Genomic DNA, 23,298 nt, shown 5'->3' on the forward strand with positions numbered 1-23,298 from the left:
TACTTGCGTTTCAGACTGATAGAAGAGCAAATACATCAAACGATTCCACCGTGTTCGATAACTGCAAGTTAACTAACGCCAAAGTCTACCTCAATTCAGAATTCTACCCATATGACAATCTACATCTGCAATGGAATGAAAATGTATACAGCCTCGCGTATGACATGTATGCAAGGTTTCGTCCTTCTTACTATGAAATTGCTGAAGGAGAGGGAAGGGGGGTGTCTACTGAGTCCTCGTAAGTTCAAAGAGCTTTCACCGATCATTGTAATAGACTGCTCTAAACAGAATGAGATAATTAAGTCTGGACCTATAGACGTTCGAATTGAATTTGAATCATCGACAAATTTCCCAGAACACACCGCTGCATATGCCTTAGTCCTACACGACAGAATAATCAATTACTGTCCGCTCACAGGTGTTGTGCAACGAGCTGTATAAATGAATATGTGCTGTCCTGTGCATTGATCATTTGACGATGGCAACTCAGCCGGTGAAGATCATTGCAGATGTTCAAGGATTCCATGATGGAGAGCGAAGACAGTTCGTATTTAAACAAGTTGCTTTTGTGGCCTACACACAAGACGCAGGAATAATTGAAACCTTCTCCGCAAATATTCGATCACCAAGACCGTTCACGCAAGTGAAATCTTGTAAAACACGGACCAGTGCATTGTGGTTAACTAATTTTTATCATGGAGTTCACTGGGATGATCCCGGCATACCCTATAAAGATGTGGTGATCGCACTTAAATTATTCGATCACAAGGACACCATCGTTTACGTGAAGGGAAAGGACAAAAGCTCCTGGATGCGTCGAATATTTAAATTTGCATCTATTCAAGACTGAAGAACATTTACGAAAAAAGTGCTTTTGTATCTGCATATGAGAATGTAAAATTGCTTTTCACTTTTATTAGAAATAAATAATAATTTATAAGATTGAGTGTTTTTTTCTTTCTATGACACCCAACGTCCCTAGTATTGTAAGTTTATTCTTTTTATATTGTATATGAAGGGAACTCCACTGGAACTGTCCGAGAGAGACACATACCCCGGCCTTTGACGTGGAATGAGCCTACTGTCATAGTTAGGCGCGGATGCGTCAGATGCCGATCTCGCGGCCTCCGTCGAAAGCGACAGCCATGCGCAGCCGCTGACGCTTGGTCGGGGGTTGCGCCAGTTGCCGGCCTCGCGGCCGCTGTGGAAAGCGATGCGTCAGATTACGATCTCGAAAGTATCTGCTGACGCAGGGCTGTGTGTGTTCGTGACAACTAGCCAAGTCCGGCACTTGTCATTAAAAGCAGGGCCCTAATAACTTTATGCAGTGCGATGCGGCTGTATGTACGTATTCTACATACACACATAAATAAATATATAATATTTTTAATAAAAAGAATTATCATTATTAGGGCATCAAATAATAATAACTTTTTTTTTAGAATGAAATAACTGAGTTTATTATTGAATTCCGAATTTAACATTTTTTCACCTTATACATAAATATGAGTTTACAGATATAAGATTGGTTTTTGAACAAAAATATGAACTTCCGCATCTTTTTACATAATTTTTTAAAACAATTTTAGATAATTAAGAAATATATATATATATATATATATATATATATATATATATATATATATATATATATAAGCATTCTCTTCAGATAAATTATATATATATATATATATATATATATATATATATATATATAATTTTAAAGCTAATGCAGAGGTACTACCCTATCTTACAAAGTAAATAATATCGCTAATGAAGTTCCACCAGAAAAACAAAACACTTTTAATTAATGCCAAACCTATTTGTTTCAAGTCAATGGCTCTAAACATTTTCGAAAAGAACAACAAGTTGAATATATATATTTTTCCAAGTAAGTCGATTTAAAGATTTTCAACTACAAGAACAAGGTGAACATATATATATATATATATATATATATATATATATATTTCTTTAAAGTGGTTGCCTGGAAACATTTTCCACTAGAACAAGCAAGTGAACATATAGAAAGAATTTAATTAGTGGAACTCATACACTTAAAAACTAGTTCTGACTGGATGGCTAGCGGTAGGTGAAACTTACAAACTAAAATCTAAGCTCTATAATGACTAGAAATGAAGCATAAATTACGTGAGAAAATTTTATTTTTTTTTGTTCATACAGAAGTTAATTGGCAAAATTTATAGCCAACAATATGTAGATATAAAGACTTTTTACATAATTTTTTTAATTTTACTTATTATGATTTTCTTTGAAAAAATAATGATTATATTTACATACACACACACACACACTTAACACAAGTTCGCGCTCATTCGCACCTCAGACATACATGGAAGCACGCAAACTGATACACACACAACAAAACACTCTCATCCACTATTTACACTATGATAAAAGAGCCATACTATTTCCACGCATAACCCACATTCGTAACATTCACACGCTCATTCCCTCTCTATCACTCAACCAGAGTCCCCCACCCCTACTTTCGTTTCAAGTAAATAGTGTGAGTATGGGAGGGTTCCCACCCCATCCTCACAAATGACTCTTTTATCGTCATGAGGAGACAGTCCGACTTTAGACTGCAGCACAGTGTACACCTCGTGAGCTCGTGATCGAATGCTAGTTTGTTGAACCATGTGTGGACGAGCGCCTTCAACGCTACGACCGTACAGGCACTGCAAATAGTCCTCGACCGTAAGCGCACGAGACGCGATCCGTCTAATGCCCTTTGCCCGCCTCAGAGTGCTCCCGTCTACTGTGCGATATGTATACATTTTCGACCTCAGTCCCACAAACCCTACAATTGGTAAACCATTCGACTCGTCTTTCATGATACCGATAACCTTCTTGTTCTGTGGAACAATACCATAAGGATTATTGACCTCATAAGAAGAGGTGTCGAATTCTTTACCATTGCACCTAATTACTTCATATGGATCACAGTTCTTGATCCAGTAGATAAAGCTGTCTGTATCCATATAAAGTAATTTTGGATCTACGAATTGAGGTTTCGCAAACTCATAGTGGAATCGGTACATGTAGAATTTGGAGATATCGAGTATACACATCCCCAAATAGATGGGTTTCATAAACTCTACTGCAGTCTTCGACATCTCCACAGCAACAAAGTTTTCATTGAAGATGGTGGCACGCTTAAAATTTGGTCTGGCTATACATTTTCTCACGCCATAACGCCCTTCCCATGCGGTTCTAATAACAATATCGCGTTCATTTCTTACATTCTGCATAGTTTTCCCGAAAATGGAATTATTCATTAATTTATAAAAGTCTTCTTCAAAATCATTACTCGCGATCGCCCTCTTTTCGGTATTTAGTTCAATATACTCCTTCAACCAGGGGGATTGCTTGAAGGAGATTGCCCGGGTGATTTTAATGAGCTCCATTCCTAATCTGAGGCACTGCTGGAGGTTACGATAATGAATAATATACCTCTGGTTATCCCCAACAGTGGCCAGCAGTTTAGGGATGGTGCTTCCCCGTGGAATTTGTTGCTCTGGACATAACGGCAAGTCGCTTGTCCCTCCATGCAAATTATTAGGGTACGCGATGTCTGCCTCAAGCACATACCCTACATCAGAATCGGCCGCAAGACCCATTATCTGTCCACCTAATCCCTTCAATTCGTCTTCAGGCACCCATTGGAACCCGACAACCGGCAGCGGTTGCTTCATAGCATGCCCATATAAATTGTTAACATCTAAGTACAAAATGTAACTAGAATCAAGGGATGCGTTGTACTCGACACCCATCCGCGGGTTATTTGCCTTGGCGTGCCTGTGAACACATTGACAAAGTCCGCCGCGGATCCCTCGCTCAAAAAATAGAAGCATCGAAGCATCAGTCAAAAGTTCAATGTTGCAATCCGTTTTTTTGAGCATAGCGTCCCAGGACAACCCAGGTGCCGTGTAATAAAAGGCAGGGTCCAGAGAGTACGTGGTCATACATACACTCCGGAACTTTTCGAAAACATCTGCAAGCAAACGAACGTCCGTGTCCATGTATAACCTTGCATATTCTCCCAAATTGGGGATGTTGAATTCCTGCCAGACATTAACAGCATGCTCATAATCTGCGATAGTTATGGTATCGCCTGTGAGAGTACTGGTAAAAGAAGTTATGTCGGGAAGCCTGGTTTCATTGAGTTTTGCCATACTATCAAGATACTCGTACGGGAAAACTCCTTTCCTCGTCGCAAGTTGAAACTTTTCCTCATCGGTAAATGCAGATCGAGTGATATGCATATCATTCCGAGGTAAACTCTCAACCAGTTTCTGGAGCGAAGTCTGCATAAATCGTAGAGAGTCAAGGAAGCGGAGCGTAATTTTCGGCGTCATTCGTTTTGAAAAAGAAATGTACTTTTCAACACTTTCAGGCAGGATACTGACCTGACCATTCTTCATACCGAACTTAGCCAAGTGCTCAACGAGAAAATGAGCGTCATACCCGCTCAGATTATGAAAAAAGACGGGTATGTGTGTAGGTAACTGATACTTCAAGTTGCATGCTTTGTGGGCTGCACCGCGGAACTTACCCGTAAGATGACAATGGTCTCTACGAGGAGTCTCCGCTTTTCTATCTGCCAGCCCGCAAATATGACAATTAACAGCCTTTTCATACAAGTTATCATTTTCCTTTGATTTGGTCATGGGAATATTGATGCTGTAGAGCTTGTGAACTTGGCATGAAAGTTTTTCAAGCTCAGTGAGAAGCCAAACCGCCGGATCGTCCCCTACATAAGACTGATAGCTGTTAAGTTTACAATCATATGCGCATACAACTTGGAACGCCGCCGCATAAGGTACGTGTTTTTGTGTGAAGGTTGTGTGTGAGGCTAAGGGGTTCCCTTCACAACGAGTCATAGGAGCCAGCAAGCATTCAAAATCGGCATACACAACAAAAGGACAACGCTGCTGGTGGTGAGCATTTTTAAATTTAATGAAGTTATTTTCCTCAGTGGGCATAACAACACGTACCGGGTCCTTGCATGCACAATCTAATAGATGTATCGCTAATAACTCTTGAGATGAAAAATAATTCAAACACCTTATACAAATATGTTGTTTATGTTCATTTTTACTTAACTGGGAGGAAATGAGTCGGGACATGTCTTTGATCCAGGCGTAGTGATAATTATCACGTTCGGAGAAGAGAAGCATGTTGACATGCAACTCTCGCTCACCTGCAAATTTTGAGAAATGGAGGGGGCCTACTACTGTATGCTTGTTCTGCTCATCTGACTTGCTTTTCTTCTCCAGGCCATAAACGTGGACCGATATTGCGGTATTCTGAGCCTCAAACTTAGGCATGTCCTGGATTCTTAAAGGGAACTCTATTCCGTCAAAGTTATACTGTATCTTAATATCTTTGACTTTGCAACTGCTGGAACGCTCGGGATGATGATTGTAATTGTAATTTCTCTCGCAAGCCAGGACTGACCATGCAAAACACGCATTATCATAGTTGTTTTGAACATTAATGCACGCCTGCTTTTTCTCAATATCTATAGGGAGTTTAATATAACTGGACCCTCCATTCATTGGATCATAGACATGTATATGGATGTCGAGGTGTGGTATACTTCTGAGCGCTTTAGCGGATCCACGTACTTCCATCTCGGAAAATCGGGCCATAATAGCGCTCAAGGTGGATTCTCGGTACTACTCAGCAATCGATGTGCTCCGAGAAATAACGCCATTGTCACCCCATATATAATGCAGAGTAGCCGTCTCCGCGTCACCTTGATGTTTAGGGGGGTGACTCAGTTCACAGCATAATACCGCACTGCATTTAATGGCGTTAAATTCCGGATCTTCTAAGAGTTTGAGGAGCTCGGTCTCCAAGACGGGGAGGCACGCCTCCAAAAACCTTACAGGATCGCGATACCTCCCGCCTGGATTCTCAATTCTGGTGAAAGAGATTCGCCCCTCAAACGCTCTAGGAACTGCTGAGTATTCTAAGGGAGTCATTACGCCGTTATTCTGATCGAATTCATTATCGATAGGACGGGGGAGAGAACTACCGCTAGCCATAGGGAAATTACTATTATTACTATTGCTACAACTAGGAGTCCACCCGATAGATGAAGGGGCTGGTGATGGGGGATCGTAATCATCATCATTTGCGGGGAGAGGTATACGTCACCGAACGCATACCTTGCGTGGGCGGCGGCGGCGAACTGCTGCTTCCGGAGGAGGAGGGGGTGACAGCCGGCTTGAAGGGCCAGGCTGTGGCGACGGCGGACGGGCTGCGCTGCTGCCTCTACCTGCCGGTGGCGCGGGGGCTTGGTGTTGTTTTTCACAGCCAAACGGTTGCAGCAGCGCTCGGGGAGGAGCTGGCGCGTGTTCTGCATCCGCCTCCCGCGAAGCCCTTATAGGGGCTACGCAAGGCGCTGCGTGTCTTTGCGGTTCGGTGCGCCCGAGTCCCGCCCCCGCAACCACCGCTCTAGGAACACGGCCTACGCCGTGTGATATACCTGTAAGATAAATAAGAAAAAAAAATTAATTTAGTGATTTATATTTAAAAGAGCGATAAATAATAACAATAAGAGTAAATAATGGTAGTTATGTGAAGGAATGTTAATGTTCAAAATTATTCACCTTTGCCGGCCGAAGTGGCCGTGCGGTTAAAGGCGCTGCAGTCTGGAACCGCAAGACCGCTACGGTCGCAGGTTCGAATCCTGCCTCGGGCATGGATGTTTGTGATGTCCTTAGGTTAGTTAGGTTTAACTAGTTCTAGGTTCTAGGGGACTAATGACCTCAGCAGTTGAGTCCCATAGTGCTCAGAGCCATTCACCTTCTCCGCTCTGACTCCATGGTTTGAGCAACTCATTGCCAAAATCAAGTAGATCCTCAAACCAGTCAGGTAGGTTGATCTCCTCCTCCTCCTCCTCCTCTAAAGACTGAGTGTCCTGCGTGGCGGGCGCCGTTTGAACGCCACCGCCGCCTCCTTGAACGCTTTGGGTGGTAGAACTGAATGTTGAATTAGGCGCATCTACAAAGAAACGACAAGCTTATGAGGACTAAATGTATACAATCAGAAAACGGGTATATATTAGATGAAATTATTTAAGTTTAAGAAGCATGTTTGTATTAGAAATGTACTTACATTCGAGCTGCGCTTGAGCCCTTTCCATCTCGAGCTGCTTGTCTAGATCAACCAAGATTTGATGGAAGAAATCTAGAAAGATGGAGAAGACTGAATATAATATCGCGTATGGAAAGGGAAGTGTGCATTCAGTTAAGTGATAGAGAAATAAGCGGACCAGCAAATTTAGAAAAAAGAGGAAAGAAATAAAAAATTTACAAAGAGCACTGCACAACAAATATAACAGACACACAACACGTGGAAGCTCTATCTTTATAGCGGACACGGTAAATTAATTATAACACATCCCAAGTTAGAGGTAAAAAAGGCGTGGATAAGCAATTTTTATAGAGAGAGAGAGATTCAAAAGGGGTAAAAAACGTAAGCCGGAACACACACAGAACAAGTGGAGGAGCGATCTTTATAGAGAGCATTATAAAAGATACGTAGCACTCATACACAGAGTTAAAGGGTGCAGATATCAGAATACTGAAAATGTACTTACCAGGGAATGGAACTTCGTCCACATGAGCACGTTTGCTGCTGCTGCTGCTGCTGCCGCCACTTGCTGATCGTGATCGCTTCATTTTTGCACATTTAATTACGAAGACGTGACAAGTATTGGACGAACGAAGTATACGAGCAGTGTGAGAGTGAGGTGGGCCGTGCACTGATTTATATAGGTCCTGCCTAGCGCGTGTATGTAGGCGCGGGGTTGTGACATAGAGAGATGGCGCTAACTCTCTCTCTCTCACACCTCGCTACGGCAATAGAGACTAGACACGCATCACGTGGTGGATACACTGGGTGCGACCTTGTTGTTGTTGAATAACGGTGCTTTGGAATGGTGGCGGTGTTATGATCATGCCTAGCGCGTATATGTAGGCGGGGGGATGTGTCTCTGACGTCATGGCCGCCATCATGGATAATGGTACTTTGGAATGGTACCGGCATTGGAATGGGACCGGCCTTGTCCCAATACTGGCAGTAAGTTACTAGTGGCGGACGAAAGAGGGGTAGGCGCCTTAGTGCAGACTTTCACAAGTTGCCAAAACCAGTCCATACGGTAAGCTGCTTGTAAACCAAGTGTAATAAAATCAAGTGTTCACCGCATTTTAAAGCAAACAATGTGGAAACCCTACATTCCAAGGTTGTTTCAACGCGATGAATGAGGACTATTCGGACTGGAGCCTCGAATTTTGTGGCTGGTTTTGTTAAAATGAACAGTTGATACCTGTCATTGATTGGTCTGACGAGGCGACGTTTAAACTGAATGGAACCATTAATCACCATGAACTAGGAAGGAGATACTCCTCTTGTTACTGAAGAACGATCTCTTAATCTTCATCTTAGCAGTGAGATGTGGTACTTCTGTCAGATGACTCGGGGGTGGGGGGGGGGGGCACTCTTTTTCGAAATAAGTGACGTGTGTAAAGTTCCTTACTATGTTACGGGAACGAATCGTATCAGCTGCTCACCAACTGTACCGAGATGAGGATCGTGATTTTTTCCCTCAACAAGATAGTGTACCATCACATTACCACCGTGGCTTGCGGAAGTTCCTAGATGAAACGTTTGTTGAGAGGTAGACAGCCTGACGAGAAAGTGTTCAGTTTCCACCCGAATCTGCAGATATGACGCTGCTACACTTTTCTCTGTGCGGAAATCTGATGAACACCGCCACAAAGTCACGTACGCTGGATGACATAAAAGAGGCCATTGTTCCGACAGCAACCATAACACATGTGTGCTGATCTGTTCCACAGCTTTGCAGACGCTGTATTGCTGTCGGTGGAGAATATTCTGAACACCTTCAACAGTAAAACGTCATCAGTAATGTTGTGACCATATATGTGACTTAAAAATTCACAGTTCTTATTATTTTTGGTCGAGCTATAGAAGTTTAAAGTGTGCAATCCCTTCATGGGGTACTCTGCATTTATCCAAGGTTAATACTATTGCATATTAGAAAAAAAAGACGCCGTCCGATCAGACCTCGAACGCCCAACGTTACCGACCGGTCGCCGTGTCATCCTCAGGTCTTAGGCGTCACTGGAGGCGGCCTGGCAGCACTTAACTTCGGTGATCTGACGGCTACTGGTGTCACAACTGCGGCATGGCCATTAGCATTACTGCATATTTATCCTCAAAAATTTTGTGTGTCGAAATCGTTAGAGGAAAAGGCCATATGTTCTACTCTGTACCCCACTCTTCATCCGATTACCATATCGATTATTCTTTGACACCACAGAGTGTTTATCAATCGATCCGTCAAATTGTGCCACAAATTTGTTTTTCCCCCCACACCAGCTCATTATCTCCTAACTGGTTATTTGATACATCTACCTAACCTTCAAAAACATTCTTTAGTGTCATACTTCATTAGTTCCTAATATCTTTTCGTCTGAACTATTTATAGTCATCGTTTCATTTTCGTATAATGAAACATTCAAGTCAATTATCTTCCTAAAAGCCTTTATAGCATGATCGCTAGGTGTGCTGTATTACGATGTTCGTGGATCACAAACTGTACAAATTACACCGGATTCATTACACATTTCAAATAGTTCTAAATAAACCATGTTTTAGCAATATTCCGAAAGTTACTAACCTCCTGTAATCGTTTCACACTGAGCGCTTATCATTTGTGGGGATCTGAATTCCTGCCACACCTTTTGCGCAGAGCTGTTTTACGAGGGCCATTTTCTTTAACCTCCGATAGGCTACAAATAAAAGACAAGTTCATAGAAAACAGTTATTTTATTACTAAGAGTTTTGTATACTCGTGGGTACTTTTCAGCATAGTCACCGAAAATATTAAGACATTTATCGTACCTGGGGACTAGTTTTGCAGTGCCGTCTTCAAAAAATGTTGTCGCCAATGATGTCAAGTGAGCATTGACGTTGTTTTGAAGATCTTCGTTGGTTTGCAAGTGCTGCCCTCCTAGGCAGTTCAGGGAAAAGGTACAGGTCGCTGGGTGGCAGGTCAGGACTGTACGGCGGATAATCGAAAATGTCACACTGAAATAGTTCGAGGAGCCACTGGGTTGTCCCAGCAGTGTGTGGACGAGCGTTGTCATGGATCAACACAATTCCTGAATCCAGCATTCCTCTTCTATTGTTTTGAACGGCTCTCCGCAAACGTCGTAAAGTTTCACAATAAGCAGCTGCATTGATAGTGCTTCCGGGCTGCATAAACTCTACAAGCAACACACCTTTTTGGTCCCAAAACACGGTAGCCGTAACATTTCTGTTGTAGAATGGTTGTTTGAATTTTTTTGATTTGTTTGGTGAATTTGGATGCATCCATTGTTGTGACTGTCGTTTTGTTTCCTGTGTGTGGTATTACATCCAAGTTCAATCTTCAGTAACAATTGATTTCAAAAAGTTCTCTCCTTCATCGTGATAATAGTCAAGGAAATTGAAAGCTGACGCAGTTCGGTGACTTTTGTCGGCGTCTGTCACCATTTGTGGAACCCAACGAACAATAAATTTTTTGTAGCCTAAATGTTCAGTAACGATAGAGTGTACAACAGATCTTGAAACGTCCGGAATTTTCATAGACAAAGCAGCTATGGTGAACCTATGATTTTCTCTACCCATTGTGTCAACTCGTTCAATAAGGTCGGCTGTAACGACAGACTTGCTTCCTTGGCTCCCTTCATCATTCAAGTCATCTCGGTCATCTTTAAACTTTCGGCACCACTCACGCACAACACCATCCATCATGAAGTTATCAACGTACGCTCGGCTCATTCTACCACAAATTTCTACTGCATTATTCCCGTTCGCTTGCAGAAACCGAATTACACTTCGTAATTCACACTTGGCGGGAGCAACAATGACGGCATTCATGTTTACATACCTGTCGTGCAACGCAGACTGTTGCCTTGAGGTCGACAATGGCGGAGTGTGTAGTGCAAGAGTTGCGCAGTAGACTACAGTGCATGTCCACTTTCTGCTGCTCGCGTAGCTTCTATACTAAGCACTCACAGCACTCTATACTAAGGATAGTGCAGTTGAGAATTTTGTACCATGAAGTCAAGGGTGCTTGCGCGTCTAGAGGCCCTTGGGTGATTGTAGACTGCTGTGAGTTGTACGTATCAGGCAAAGTTCGCCAGCTTGTTTGGAACTTGCATCTGTGTTAGGAATGGACTAGCTGTCTCCATGTAAAAGTGGTTAATGTGAGCATGAAGATAGATTCCCAAATCATGGTATCATCACATCTTGGGAAATAGGGTTGTTTTGATAGTGTGGTATCCACTGTCACATGAGTTTAGCGTTTCTGGTATGTACTTTATCATCGCCAGAAAGTCGATGTCTATGTAATTGTGTTTTGCCAGAGCACAGGATGATTGCATTTTGGGAAATAGTGTTTGTTTTATGATGTTGTTTCCTCAGTTATGCGGGTTTGCATTCGGATATGTACTTCACGGCTGCATGCAGGTTATTGCATGTGTGAGTACATATTCCAGAACACAGTGGTGACATCACATCTTCAGCAATCTAGTTGTTTGATGGTGTTGCTTCCACATCTACGTGAGTTGCGTTCCAGTGATTTACTTCTCGTGTCACATACAATTCACTTGAAAGGTTAGTTGTTAAATGCATGTGTCAATTAGTTGCATTTTTCAGTTAGTGTGCACTCTGTGCTGTTGATTGAGGGTGTTGTATTATGGACACAGGCATAAGGGCTCGACTGTTTTCCTCTGTTGCGTCGTTGTGATACCTGTGCAGGTTATTAATTAGTGAAGTGGTATCCCTTATGCAAGGGATATGTCATCACCATGTTGGTTGTTTGTTACTGGGAAAGTAGCAATGTAACGAGTAGTTAAGCCATCGTTGGCCAAACAGGTGTTCAGAGATAGTGTACCCCGTCATTTGTCTGGGCGAGGCCCACTGCAGATGCTGTGTCTGAGGCAAGTGGAGCTGCTTACATTTTGTGTTAAATAGATTGGTTTGTTTGCTCGATTTGTTTTATTTGATTTCATTTTCTGTGAAAAGTTTCTAGGTGGTTGCCCACCTGTGGCTGCAAATTTTTTGCCGTTGTCATTGTCTGGATGGAGTGCTTCGTTTATTGCAGTCATTCAGTTCTTTGTGAAAATTTTGTTCATCTGCATGGGTTGGTTGCTATGCATGGCATATATTCGTTAGTGCGATATACTTGCCTTATTTAGCAAAGAAGGGGCATGAATGGATCCAAGATTTTTACAAGTAGTGTAAGATTTTCCTGTGCCAAATACTAGTGCAGGACAACAGTCGTACTTGGAACTTTCGAACTACTATAGGAAGTACCATATTCCAGTCAACTGTAGGAAGAGAGGAATGTGAGGGGGCATTGGAAGAGCTGAAGAGAGTTTTGACTTTGTATTTGTTCCCAGATTCCCATAGGGAATTTGTATTGCCCTGTGATGCATCTAACCATGCTTTTTGGTGTGTCTGGGTCGAAATATCGACAGTGAGAATCACCTTATTGCTTTTGTGTCAAGACAGCTTAATAGAATCACCAGAAGCTAATTGACCAAGGAGAGAGACGTGCTTAGCCTCATATATGGAATATATTTTTGATGTCATTTGTAGAAGATGAAGTTTAAAGTGGTGAGCAGTCATGTTCCTCTGAAATCTTTATTAGGATTCGAAGACCCACCTAGAAGACTAACAAGATGTACGTTAAGACCCATGGAGTTTGACTATGACGTAGCTCACAAGTCATTTAAGAAACATGAAAATGCGAACGCATGAAACAGGAAGGTAGTGGTAGTACAATACTAAGTCAGAGCCTTGCTGAATGACAAACGTTGCAAAATGCTGACTTTAACTGTAAACAATACAGGATGCCCCTGCTGTTTCAGTATGTATGACAGTCTTTTTATGGTAAAAGGTTAGGGCTGTGAGTGGGGGTTCTGGCTGAATCGAAAGAAGCAGTTGATCATGTGCTGTCTGGTCATGCAGGATGCAGAGCAATGAACTGAAGGATTGCTGAACAACACTGCTGGAAAAGAAGAAAAGTACATGTGGATCAGTATATGAAGTACTGCTTCATGCACTGACAGAAGCTTCAAAACAGTTTGAAATAATTAGAGTGGATGTGTTAAGACCATTTAACCAGACTCCTGTGGGAAATCGTTTCCGCTGACGACGACTGATCACTTCTAGCAGTGAGCTGAACCTGCAGATGGTTTCAGTCGTACATGTGATGTTCCATAGGTGGATACTGAACTTGAGAGTACTGTAAATGATGATTATGGATCAGGTGAAGAACACCATATCTGACTTGATGAAGGAACTGCGCCATTTATTACATGTAATAAATTACTAGTCCAGTTCACACTGTCAAACTGAAGAATGGAACAGGTCCATTAAATGATGGGGATGTTGTTAGTGTGTCCATACAATTAAAAAAAACCACAGCATTACAGGGTTTTCACTATATGAGGTGGTGTCTGCTGTGTGGGAGAAAAATGCTATCACCATTTGGTACAATTAAGGCAGAATGAAGCATGGGTGGGAAGTCAGTCCATGAGTTTGTGAGAACAGTGTGAGAGGTATCAAAGAGAGTACAGAGGGCGAACACTAAATCATTGGAGAGACAGGAGAAATCTGTCAAATGTACAGGAAGCTTACTTCAGTATAGAATGCTGCAGTGGGTGATGCTATCTAGTCCATATACACCAAATGGCAAAACAAAGAAATCTGCGACGAGTTACCAACGTACTTATCAGGTAATAAGAACCACACCACCCACCAACATTAGTCTACAGTTGCCAATGAAGTCGACAATAATGCATGTTGAATGCCTACAATCAATTAGAGGTATTCAGGAGTCGATCACAGGGATAATAATAATGGAACCGGAGGAGAAAGCAGAAAGGAGGAAGTGGGGAAGTACACAGGAAAATGTAAATTAACTTGTGCAAGGAATGTCATTCGCATTGAGATCAAGACAGTAGTAGATGTATTTTTAATGTGTTTGCAGGGTACCAGAAGTAGTACGCTGAGGGGCAACTTATGAACAACGGTTCTGTAGTTTCACTTTTATGAAAGATGATGACCAGTGACAGCAGACATCTTTGGGGTGAGGAATGATGATGGTAGTCCCTTTCTCAGGTTTCTGTACACTGAGAGCGATTGTGGGAAGGATGCTAGTTGTGCTGTTACTGTATCTCTTTTCCTGGGGTGGACTGGAGGTGCTGGGGAACTAAAATCTGGGGGGAGTAGCTCTGTTTGCCAGACATTGTGATTACTGTCAGCAATGGGGCTGAATGTAGCTTTTAATGTACGGGAATTCCACTCAGCTACCGGGGGCGGACAGTGAAGGAGTTGATTGAGGACAATACATCAGGTGTAAAATGGCTTAGCATGCAGATAGAACGTCTGGATATTGGAGTGTTAAACTACATATTGTATTTATGTTTCAGAAACAGACAAGAAAAGTGGTGGAGTATGTGAAGGCATCAGAAAAGGTTTTAAATCAGGACCTGGGAACATGCAAGAACAAGAAAAAGTACAGAATGCTAGAGTATCAATGACAAAACTACTTTAATCGTTAACAGACAGCATGTGGGGTGAGATGGTGGAAATGATAAGCTTACAAGAGGATATTCATCCTGCTTTACATAGTCAGTTGAGTTACAGCTTTCCACTAGAACACCACCTGCTGGGTTGAGAAAAGTTCTGAGAGAACTCCCGTCAGAGCTAGGACAGATAGCAGAAACTAGTAGGTTAAGTAGGCCTTTCTCTTATCATGTTGGGTCGGTGGAAGTGAGGACAGACCCGGCATGAGTGTAGATGCTGGTCATGATAGTGGTGTCAGGCAGACATGCACATATTAAGTGCTACACGACAGATCGCGAGTAAGCTAGATTCTTAGAACGTAGGAGGGAACATGGTGGTGTAAAAATAATTTTACCTGATAGAATTTAAGATGATAGCAGGCGAATGGGCAGGCAATAGCTGTTTGCAAATTTTGAAGGGCATGTGTTTTTAATGAATGAGAGAAGTGCATAAACACAAGGTGGTGTAAGTTCCACAGAAACTAATGAACATTTAAGTGGGGTAGATATAGGCAACTATATTGCATAAAGACACAGTCAGCATGTAAGGATTGAAGTGAAATGTGGGCTCTGAACTTTGGAAATTGAAATGCCAAATGTTTTGTAATGGGAACATGTGTTATGCACACATCAAAAAAATTTTGCATCACCCCAGATCACAGAACTCCTGAAGATAGAGGTTGACTGTGGATATTGTATCACAGACGCAGTCCCTTTGACTGTACAGAGATGTCACTAAACCCACCCAAAGATGTAAACAACCATGCATGAGCAGCGTCTATTAGACGAAGGGGGTCCGACAGCTGATCAGTTCCAGTCATTCCGCCAGAAAGAGGTATACAACTCGTGTTGTCTGTAGTTCAACCACGCCTAAACGGCCAGTATTGCGGTTTGTGGCAGGAAGGGCTCTAAACAAGGGAAGTGTCCAGGTGTCTCGGAGTGAACCAAAGCGATGTTGTTAGTACATGGAGAAGATACAGAGAGACAGGTACTGTCGATGATATGTCTCGCTCAGGCCGCGCAAGGGTTGCTACTGCACTGCGTGACCGCTACCTGCGGATTATGGCTCGGAGGAGCCCTGACAGCAACGCCAGCTGTAGTGCGTTACCGCTACCTATGGATTATGGCTTGGAGGAACGCTGACAGCAACGCCAACATGTAGTATAATGCTTTTCGTGTAGCCACAGGACGTTGTGTTACAACTCAAACTGTGCGCAACAGGCTGCATGATGCCCAACTTTACTCCTGACGTCCATGGCGAGGTCTATCTTTGCAGCTACCACACCAGGCAGCGCGGTACAGATGGGCCCAAGAGCATGCAGAACTGTCGTGGGAACTCCATTGCACGACGAGAAAGTCACGGTATGGGTTGGGTTTACCACATCTACCGTTATCGGGCCTTTTTTCTTCAAGGAAATGATTCTGGTTTTGTAACTGCTACCGTGACGGGTGAGGCTGATATGTTACAGAATCGCATCATCCCCAGCCTGGCTGATAAACACCTGCTGGAACGTACGATGTTTATGCAGGGTGGCGCTACCCCATATTGCTAGACTCGTGAAAGATCTCTTGCGCGCGTCGTTTGGTGATGATCGTGTGCTCAGCCGCCACTTTCGTCATGCTTGGTCTCCCAGGTCCCCAGACCTCAGTCCGTGCGATTATTGGCTTTGGGGTTACCTGAAGTCGCAAGTGTATCGTGATCGACCGACATCTCTAGGGATGCTGAAAGACAACATCCAACACCAATGCCTCACCATAACTCCGGACATGCTTTACAGTGCTGTTCACAACATTATTCCTCGACTACAGCTATTGTTGAGCAATGACGGTGGACATATTGAGCATTTCCTGTAAAGAACATCATCTTTGCTTTGTCTTACCTTGTTATGCTAATTATTGCTATTCTGATCAGATGAAACGCCATCTGTCGGACATTTTTTGAACTTTTGTATTTTTTTGGTCCTAATAAAACACCATGTCATTCCAAGCATGTGTGTCAATTTGTACCTCTCTATCTACATTATTCCATGATTTATTCAGTTTTCAGATTTATACTGACTTTGTGATCACCCTGTATATTGAAAAATTTTATTAACAATTAAATAAATGTTGCAATTCTTGCAGGCCTTCTGTCATGTAATGTTTAAATTTTGCAAAATAAAAAGTTTTGCGGTAAGGAGTGTTCCTATCAGAAGGGTCATGCTGTTTATACAGTTCTCTGCTACGAGAACAAACTGTCTCTTCTGTCCGGTAGCTTTTCATCCCTGCAAGGGCAACGTCTCTGAAAGTCAGCGACTGGCAACCAAGAAGCAGATGTCCAGGAAATACAGGCATGCTTACTTGCTATTTAACTTGAAAATAAGTCAATAAAAGTCAGCCTTCCATTTCCCAACCACATTACATTTGCTCATGTTAAAATAAATAGAACGTGGCGCGAATTATTACACCGAAAGCAAATTCGCAAGTACGTCAGAGTAATGCCGGCATGCACATCGTCTGAACTCTGAACTTCATAGCCCAATTAGCTCTATCGATTGCTACACTAAGCGCTCGTGCCAAGCAACAACAATTACTACAACTGAAAGCCTTGTCAGCGGGCAGCGATCATTCCGGAATGTTGGACTCGGCTAAACAAACAGTAGTTGCATTACCATAATTTACACACTGCGTAGAAGCGGCTCGGTAAGTATACGACCAAATGTAACAAATAATGACAATTACATCGACGAGGTAGGGCATAGGATCCTCAATGCAAATTTATCATTGTAAAGCAACCTTTGCTTGCTTGCTACTTCCTGCCTGCAATATAAACCGACGGAAATAAAATCCAACACAGACAAGGAGTTGTGGGACATAAACGAAATCTGGCAGGCATGTTTCTACATCTGGAAAATGATAACCAACCAGACTTCGCACCAGCTGCATATGAAAGGCGCTAGTAGCGCTACTATGAGGAAGCAAATCATATTTGCGTTAAATACGTGTTGTAACGGTCGCGAACGTTAGTTACCTTAGAGATTGTACGTGGTGATCTGATGATAGTCAAGAATGTCTTTCAGGCGACAGATAGTCTACTATCAACACCACACTGAGTTTTAACGAGATACTGGATCTTCCTTCTGCGATGTTGCAGAAAGACTGCAAACCATAATGCATGCACGTTTTTATGCTTGCATTCAACATTTCTACAATTACACCAGTTATTATGTACCATCATTTCACATTTGCAATGGCTTGTTCCACACTTACATTAACCTGTGATCTAGTAATGTTCACCAGTAAAATGTATCACACAGATAAATGTATAAGCGAAATTACATTACTCTATATTAGTTACTTTTTGGTGCTGTGATTTTTCTTTCCATCGGCGTATTTCTTCTGTACTTCATCCGTCATCTCTTATTTTGATACTCAAATACTCAAGTTGATTCGCTGTTTTAGCGTCCTATTTCCTGACGTAGTTCCCCCGGCAATGCCTAATGTAATTTGACTGTATTCCTTTGCTTTTGTCTTACTCTTATTGATGTTTATCTTAGAATCTCTTTTCAAGATTTTATCCATTCCATTCAACGTTTCTGACAGAATGGCAATGACGTTGACAGACCGCTAAGGTTTTATTTCTTCTCCTTGAACTTTTATACCTTCCCCCAAATTTCTCCTTGTGTATCTTTACTGCTTAACCGTGAAGTATTAGCAAGTTTACATTACCGGCCACAACTGTTATTTCCATCACCGCCTCCAAATGGCAGAACTGTTTCGTACGCAGAAACAAGCTTGTGTATCCATGTGCTCTGGAACTGGATATCTTCTTCCTCTTCAGTGTTTTGCCTGTTCTGACTGCTTGACGGTGTTGCTGTAGCTCTTAGCACACAGAAGATATTTTGAGGACAGTGGTACTCATTTTTAAGGTAAAATGTCTTTGCTATATTTCCGTAATATGTGAGGAATTACATATAACAATCGTTTCGTAAATTTCTAGAAAAGAACGACCAGTTTGATTTGATCCTAAATTTGTTTGTCTTGCAATACCATCCATCTGACTGTCTTTCAATATTGGTCCAGAATTAATTTCGGTTTTTGTATTATATTTTCTCCTTCTTACTTCTTTTACGACTGAAATGCCGGAAACTGACAAAATTAGTGGGAAAATGAAATGAAGAGTGGATGAAAATGGCTATGAGCAAAGCTATATCTAACAAGATGAACGCGAGGGAGGCAACTGAAGTGTTTTCAACAAGTAGAAAAGAAGAATTTGGCCACCGAATACAAGAGAGTACAAGCAGAAAAAATAAAGTCTGAAAAGGAGTTGGAGAAAGCTGCACTAAAGTCGGGTGTTCCAAAATCAAATAAGGGTCCCCATGGAATATAAATTACAAATCAATGAAGAAAATCTTAATTTATGGAAATAGTGGATCAACATAAAAACTGAAAAGTGCATTACGTCTCAGGAGTCATTTGAAGAAGACTGGATGCTATCTACTTAGTGTAGAGGCTGAGCGCTTGTTGGATATGTGTATCAGCAGAATATTTTTTACTTTATTTGCGATGTCTGTACATCAGTAAGATAAACATTGGTGAACTGAGCCGAAATAATAACAATGTTCCCATGCTTATAATTTTCCTATTATTATTCAGTATCAGTGCAGTGTATAAGTAAGAAACGATATTATCACAGGAAGAACAATGGCCGAGACTGCAAGACACGTCCTACAAGCCTTATAATTGTATTTCTTTTACTTTCGATATAATTAAGTACTGTAAATAAAAATCATCACACAGTGCTGTTCATAGAAGATATCTTGAGGTAAGAGAGTGGTATAATAAAAATCCGTTTAACCACCAGGGTTACACTATTAAGTCAAAAAACTTAAGCCAGCAGATACAGCACGACTCTCCCCTACGATACATATCTTGGGATACGTAGTAGGGCTATTACTGCCTCGCCTGTTTGTACATTTCTATAGAATCCGAAGGTCGGCTTCTGCCTGTATTTACATCCTCTTGTGAATAATTCGTGTCTGTAATTTGCGGCTGATGATTCAGTAACATTCATTGCCGCCAGTATATGTAATCCTTAGAACAGGAGTTCTTCTTGAAGTCTGAGAGTATTTCACCTGAATCATATATCTTGCATACTGTGTAGAACTGAACCGTGACAGGTGGCTCTTGAGAGAGTCTCACTCAGTCTAATGAAATTTTGTCTACTCCAGGGGCCTTCTCTCCATTTAGGTCTTTCAGTGCTCTGTCTTCCTTGTAGGTGACATAAAAACAGAGAAGTTACCCCACTTCAATCACTGTGAGTCCGTAACGTCTCGTAGGATCAGTTTTTTTTGGGATTTCATCAAGCGAAGCCAACAGCTCAGTTCATTGTAACAATACTAGAAATAAGAATACTATTCATAAAGTTTGAAAGTCACTTACTTTGGTCCAGAAATGTGTCCATTATTCACTAAAACACATTATCAATAAACTGCCAGCAGTCATAAATTGATTAACTTAAAGTTGTGTTTAAGCAGAACCGAAAGGGTTTATTGGTGGCCAACAGGTTGTACAACAATCACGAATTTCTTACAATAATCAACTGACACACATATATTAATAATATCAGATAACTTAAGTGTTATGTAAATTCTTCTTTCTGTGTATCTTCAGAGCAGTAATGTGATCAGCATGATTTTCTGTTTGACAGTATGTGACTACTAAGCCTAAGGATGGTCATTAGTGGCTTCCTCATTCATATGTTTTTTTACAAGTTTTTTATTACCACTGAAATTAAATTACGTTTAAGGTTTCTTGCTGATTCAAGGCATACTGGTTCGGGATGCTAGGTCCGCAGTTGTCTAGTATTGCGGAACATTCGATAAATTTTTATTTTGTCCATCTCAGCTACATGAATATACAGTTTACTGCTGCAGTGGTAACCGGTAGTTACAGTGTGTGGTTTGAGAATGAACTAGTCATCCCTAAACCAGGAACACTGCACCTATAAATAGTATATTCGCGCAACTGAGATGGACAACACAAAAGTTTATCAGATTTTACGGTTTCTGTTTATTCCACATTAATCACGACTATTTCACATCAGATCTGTGAAATTAGCACATTAGCAGGTCCTATTTTTATTTTAAGATATGTGTTATGTATTCTTCTTTACAAAACGTTCTACACCATGAAGATCTTCTCACTGTGGTTCTACAATAACAAAAAGTGTATCTTATCTACTCATGAAGGAGGTTAATCAGCCGAGGGTGGACTTGAACTCACGGTTAATGACATACACCTGCCACTTTGCAATCTTCTATGAGAACCATAGGGCTGATGCTGGTATATTGACATACGCAGACAGTTGATCCCCGCGTTTCACATGTTGTGTTCACTGGCTCCGCCGCGTATACAACGGGGAGTCCAATATCAGCTAGGCGGTTGCGCAACGATCGCCGGTAATCAGATTCCGTGCGGGGGCGAGTTGTGCGGTCAAAACGCCGCACCCCGATGAACGCACCGCACGGGTGGTTGAGCGCCGCGGGCGCGGCTCGCTTAATTACTGCCTCCGGAATTCCGCCCGCCTAGCGTGTGGCCCGCTGCCTTTGACGAAGATGCTGCTCCTCTCCTAATCAGCGGATACATGCCGTGCTGGATGGCGTTGAGTGCAGGGTCTCGCGGAAAGCCGCCATGCTCAAGGCTAGACGCCGATGTCGCAATACACTGTGAAGAAACGGACCGTCGAACAGTCTTGTCGTTCGATATCCAAAAACACATTGTCGTTAGAGACTTTCAGTAAAACGCACCTTCACCTGAATGCAACTTCAATATTTACTGAACGGTATTTTTGCTAAAATGTTGTTAACAATAGTCAGGATGGCTTTAAAGACTTTTTTGCTTGATAATTACACAAACTACGCATAAGGTCTTAAGATGTATATAAACAAGACTAACAGAGTTCACTCGAATAAAATCAGGTGATTCGAAAGGAATCAGATTAGGAAATAACGTAGTGGAAGGATAGTGGAACTGTAAGCGTTGGCTTCTGCGGCCTTTGTCACATTCACTAAAATTCTTCAAGGTATGCGACTGCGTTGTCATTGAGTAAAATTCTCCGACGTTTCGGCCACTGCTGCAAATGATCTTCCTCAATTTCCCCTTTTTGAGTTACCAAAAACACCCTGAGGCAGACCATTTACAACAGTGGCTGAAATGCCGGAGAGTTTAAATTATTCACAAAGTGGTCACATACCCTGAAGAAATTTCGGAAATTTGTGGTAAGGTACTATGGGACAAAACTGCTGAGGCCATCGGTCCCCCCCAGGCTTAAAAACTATTTAATCTAACTTAAACTAACGTAGCTAAAGACAACACACAAACCCATGCCCGAGGGAGGACTCGAACCTCCGACGGGAGGATCCGCACGAACCGTGCAAGACGCCTAAGACCGCGGTGCTACAACGCGCGGTATACCATGAAGAGTTTTATTGATGGTAGCAGAGTTGGTTTCTTATTTTGGGTGCCGGCCGCGGTGGTCTCGCGGTTCTAGGCGCGCAGTCCGGAACCGTGCGACTGCTACGGTCGCAGGTTCGAATCCTGCCTCGGGCATGGATGTGTGTGATGTCCTTAGGTTAGTTAGGTTTAAGTAGTTCTAAGTTCTAGGGGACTGATGACCAGAGATGTTAAGTCCAATAGTGCTCAGAGCCATTTGAACCATTTTCTTATTTTGGCAGTAACATATCTGCCGATGGCTCGTTACAGTAAACGAGTGCAAATATACTCGTAAATAAGATGCAGTTCTTATGTAGGAAGGAAGAAACTTGTACCGTGGACAGTTCCTCCAAAACAGTCTTCGAAGACCACAACAGATACAACAACAATCTCAATGACAACGCAAGCTCTGTTCGAAAGGTGTCTGATGAGATCGGACATCTAGAGGGAGCATAAGAAGAGCTCAAACTATGGCACACAGAAAAAGTCAATCTAAGAGGATGATGAGCACTGCAAACGACGCAGTACGACAGTGTCAACAGTTATATGGATCACATCACAAATATGATCTCTCGTGCTGATCATTCCCCGATATTTGCACCATCTGGACATTCTATAAGAAAACCTATCCCGTAGTGGAACGAGTTTCCCACTCTCTCATTAGGGACAGGCACGCGAGCTTCTCTGCGTAGATTTGGAAACGAGCCAGCTGAAGGGATTCTTTCAGCTTCCGGCAAACGAGCTTTGCAGCTAGACGCATCATGAAGGAGAGAAAAACATGAGCTCAGAAACGGTGAAGTCAGGTGTATGTAAGAGAACATGAAAGAAGCAAAATTATTATCCTTACTTGAAAAATTTTTCTACTCCAGAGAATAACATTTGATTAGATAAATCATTTGAATATAATACCTGGGACGTGACGCTAAGTAAGTTACTAAGAACGTTCCCTCTTGAAGTTCACAGTTTACACAAATAGACGTGCCAGATCTAAGATAATGCTCTCTGATAAGGCACAAGAGCTTACCTGTGCCACGCCTAATGGCGATCACTTACGGGAGCTCAGATTGCACTGACTGGGTGTGGGACTGGTAAAACCTGAACTGGTCACTGGTCCTCTGTAACTGTAAGCTGTGGGCATATC

This window comes from Schistocerca nitens, chromosome 7 (assembly GCF_023898315.1).
Source record: "Schistocerca nitens isolate TAMUIC-IGC-003100 chromosome 7, iqSchNite1.1, whole genome shotgun sequence".
NCBI lineage: Eukaryota > Metazoa > Arthropoda > Insecta > Orthoptera > Acrididae > Schistocerca > Schistocerca nitens.